This window comes from Salmo trutta, chromosome 37, assembly GCF_901001165.1.
Source record: "Salmo trutta chromosome 37, fSalTru1.1, whole genome shotgun sequence".
NCBI lineage: Eukaryota > Metazoa > Chordata > Actinopteri > Salmoniformes > Salmonidae > Salmo > Salmo trutta.
Window position 1 is genome coordinate 29389820 of NC_042993.1, and position 4696 is coordinate 29394515.

General features: G+C 43.2%; 1 long non-coding RNA gene across 1 annotated transcript; it reads right to left on the reverse strand.

Annotated features, from left to right (window-relative positions):
* Positions 1 to 1862: 1862 nt before the first annotated feature.
* On the reverse strand, positions 1863 to 3035 carry LOC115176853 (uncharacterized). Its single transcript, XR_003872294.1, has 2 exons — positions 2787 to 3035; positions 1863 to 2197 (listed from the first exon to the last, which is right to left on the reverse strand). It is a non-coding gene; the product is annotated as an uncharacterized LOC115176853 (long non-coding RNA).
* Between the last annotated feature and the right edge of the window lie 1661 nt (positions 3036 to 4696).

Genomic DNA, 4696 nt, shown 5'->3' on the forward strand with positions numbered 1-4696 from the left:
CTCCATGCAAGATCTCACCTCGTGGAGTTGCAATGATCATGAGAACGGTGAGGAATCAGCCCAGAACTACAAGGGAGGATCTTGTCAATGATCTCAAGGCAGCTGGGACCATAATCACCAAGAAAACAATAGGTAACACACTACGCCGTGAAGGACTGAAATCCTGCAGCGCCCGCAAGGTCCCCCTGCTCAAGAAAGCACATATACATGCCCGTCTGAAGTTTGCCAGTGAACATCCGAATGATTCAGAGGACAACTGGGTGAAGTGTTGTGGTCAGATGAGACCAAAATGGAGCTCTTTGGAATCAACTCAACTCGCCGTGTTTGGAGGAGGAGGAATGCTGCCTATGACCCCAAGAACACCATTCCCACCGTCAAACATGGAGGTGGAAACATTATGCTTTGGGGGTGTTTTTCTGCTAAGGGGACAGGACAACTTCACCGCATCAAAGGGACGATGGACGGGGCCATGTACCGTCAAATCTTGGGTGAGAACCTCCTTCCCTCAGCCAGGACATTGAAAATGGGTCGTGGATGGGTATTCCAGCATGACAATGACCCAAAACACACGGCCAAGGCAACAAAGGAGTGGCTGAAGAAGAAGCACATTAAGGTCATGGAGTGGCCTAGCCAGTCTCCAGACCTTAATCCCATAGAAAATCTGTGGAGGGAGCTGAAGGTTCGAGTTGCCAAACGCCAGCCTCGAAACTTTAATGACTTGGAGAAGATCTGCAAAGAGGAGTGGGACAAAATCCCTCCTGAGATGTGTGCAAACCTGGTGGCCAACTACAAGAAACGTCTGACCTCTGTGATTGCCAACAAGGGTTTTTCCACCAAGTACTAAGTCATGTTTTGCAGAGGGGTCAAATACTTATTTCCCTCATTAAAATGCAAATCATTTTCTAACATTTTTGACATGTGTTTCTCTGGATTTTTTGTTGTTATTCTGTCTCTCACTGTTCAAATAAACCTACCATTAAAATTATAGACTGATCATTTCTTTGTCAGTGGGCAAACGTACAAAATCAGCAGGGGATGAAATACTTTTTTCCCTCACTGTAAGTGGGTATAACTGACAGTGGCTACCAATAGTGGCTAATATTCAACATGATACAAATTGTAAAACATACTGTCAAAAGTCTGTTTATATATTTAAAACATTCTAGAAACCATAAGTCAACTCTCTAGGTTTGGCGCTGTACACTCATTTGCGCATGGCTCCAGAAGCCTATAGTTTGTGTCTCCAAATGTCATTCTTGCAAGTTACAAGGCTTACATTTTATAAACATCACTGTGGGAAAGTTGATATGTTGATATGCTTTAGTTTGCTGCCATATGACTGGTTTCACATTTGTCTCCAGCGATCATAAGTTAAAATAGATCTGAAACAATTGTCAGTAATATTTTCAATCCCCTTATCTAAGCGGCTTACTTTACCTATCTCTTATCAATAGCTCTTATCAATTTGTAAATTACAGTGCATGGGGAATGGTGTTTTATCTATCAGAAAAAAATAACAAAGATGTTGTTCCACTTGGAACCGACAGGTTGCATCGACCTTATTCATCGCGCGTAAAGGCGGTGGCATTATGAGGGAATGAAGTCAAAATAGACACTGATCTAGGATCTGTTTTGCCTTTAAGGGGGCTCCCGAGTGGCGCAGCGGCCAAAGGCACTGCATCTCAGTCCAAGAGGCATCACTACAGTCCCTTGTTTTGGTTTGTCGTTGTGAAGCGTTTTGCTTCAGTGTGCCTACAGTGGACCCTAATGAACACAAGCCAGGTGGGAAGGACAGATCGAAATGTTAACTTTTTGTGATATGATTTCTGGGAGCCTACCAAGGATTTTCCATATTTCCTTTCTTTCAATCACAGTACATTTGTGAGATACCAATGAGTATGAGAATGTGTCTACATAATCTAACAAATCCTAGTTTAAAGATAACCCCACCTTCCTGGTTCTCCTTGGGGCTTGTGTCGGTCACAGCTAGACAGGAGCTCTGACTGCTCTCCCCCTGCTCCTGTCTCTCTCCGTCCTCCCGTCTCCTCCTTTCTTCCTGTCTCTCCCCTTGTTACTGTCTCTTTCTGACTGCCTGTCTTCTTCTGTCGGTCCTGCTTCTCCCTTGGGGATCTGGGGGATTTTGGGGATCTTGGTAGCAGAGGGGCTGTGCGAAGGAAAAGCCTCAGAGGTGGCTTCACTGTGCCCGAGCAACAACAAAAAACACACCAAATACCAAGAGTGAATTGACAGTGCAGTCACATTCAGGAAAACATTATGTGCACAGACATACAGGACAGTACATAGGCTAAGCCACAGACACACAAGCAAGCTTACAAATAATGCTAATAATTTATTACATTTCTACAGCACTTTTCATTACAAGTATGATCTCAGAGTGCATAAATATACATTTGTAGCCATGGCGTGGAAAACAGATCGATGTTGTTTAACGTTGATTAACAGATTATCACTATCATGTCTTTATACTACTTTGTGATAATGACATTTCCCCTGGTATTCCCTTGATATTCCAAAGCCCTGGGAGAGTGTGCCCAGTCGTGACTGCGTGGAAGGAATCCCTAAGTGATGGCTACATGACGTACCTATCCCCTCTACTACTCCAATACATTAGGATGCCTGGAAAGAAAGACTGACTGACTTTGACCTATGTCGGCTAGACTCAAGCCAGATCAAAGCATCAAAGTGAATGTTACAGCTTGTAAACAGGGATGTTAATCTCCCCTATCGCCCTCTAGCTCTCCCTCCCTCTCTCTCTCTTTCCTTACACTTTTTCATCTCCTCATGTTTTCCTTCTCCCACAATCCCCGGAGTTTGCTGGGGGCCAGAAAGCTGCAGCAGAAGTTCAGCCAATCTGGTGCGGAGCTCCGCCTTCCTGAAGATCTGAAGATGGGGAAAGGGGGGTTGGGCTTAGATTTGTTTGAACATCATTTAGGTTAATAATAACATGCATGACCGTAGAAATCTCCCTGGGTACGTCTCAATAGTCGAACGTCGCTCCTCCTTCATTTGGACTGATCTGAGAAGAGATGGACTGATAAAAGACAGTGAGTAGACATCCATCCATTATAGTACTGTCACCGATCCTATGTGTTTCCAGATGAGAGCAGATGAAGGAAAGGAGACAAAATGACCACTGTAGACTATTGATATGTGCCCCCTAACGATTCGTATAAACCCTGAATGGCTGACAGGGGGCGCTGTATTGAAGCCACCGCGCAGCCATCTTGGCACTCCTCAATTGCAAAAGTATATTTTGGAAGCTACAGAAACGCATTTATTAATGTCTATATTCGTTTCTGACACGATTATTCTATTACAGGCATCTTAATGTATACTTTAAAATTATATTATGCGAGCTAAACATAAAAAATCAAAATAAAAGATCTACAAAGTATATATTTTTGCGAGTACCAATGTTACTGTCCCCACTACAACAAAAATACTTAAATACATGTCACTTTGTCCTAGAAATATGTAATTGAAATACTGTAGAATTCCATTAATTCCTATGGAGGTCTCCTGCTAGGGAGTGCCAATATGGCCAACTGGTGGCTTCAAAGCCTCTCATAGCATCAGCAATACAGGGTTTATAAATGCAACCCCCCCCCCCCCTTACATGGTGATTCATTCATTGTCAAAGCCCCTATGACAATGACACTCAATCAAGATTAGAAAGGCATGATACATTTTGACACAAGAGAAGGGTATCATGTTATGCTTACATTTGATATATTCAATTAGTGCCAGTGCAGATGAGGTTGATCTAAAACCACATCTAAAACTCGGCCAAAACCCAATGAGAACGCAAGTTGTTTACCACTATGTTTCTAAAGATTATGATCTAGCGAGCCAATTCTCTATCTCACTTGGGTGAAATGATTTAATGATCAGCTGTTCAGTCTTGTTGTGCTCCAGCTAGGTTGCGGTGTTTGAGAGTGGCCTCAATTGAACCCACTCACGATCGAGAGTGTAATAATGTCAACCGTAACCTGCAAGATGGTATTGGGAGATTAAGGTGCTACATCAAGATCTCTTGTGGGAGCGAGTACAGTCATATCCGGGAGTATTAGTACCAAGGGAAATCTATTCAGGATTGTGGAATAAGCAACGGTGCGCTCACGACACGCCTGATATTAAAACTATGGATGAAGATGAGAAGTGAAGTCGTATTCTGTGCCTTGACTCTTCTGGAGTGAGAGATTGTGAAATGTTGATCTCCAGATGCTCAATCTGTCTCAGTTTCTTCTGGAGCTTTCTCACCCCCCCCCCCCCCCATCTGAAACCCCTATTCTACAAGCACCAACAACTGTTCCAAATTATTCTGTGTACAATGTTTCACTAGGTTTGTGGGTCATGCAACATGTATTTTTTAAGTGTTTCTACTGTGTTTCACTAGTTTGCTGTCCTTTCTCTGTACAGTCAATTGTTTCGCTGATGGCAACAACGGTAGATAGCAGAGGTGTGGACTCGAGTCACATGACTTGGACTCGAGTCAGACTCGAGTCACAAATATGATGACTTGCAACTCGACTTTAACACCAATGACTCATGACTTGACTTGGGCTTGAGCCTTATTACTCGACCTGACTTGATACCCTCCCCAAGCCCAAATGTTAAAAATGATGCTATTTAAAAAAGTGTGCAGCGCATCAACTCTTCATTTAACGGATTACAG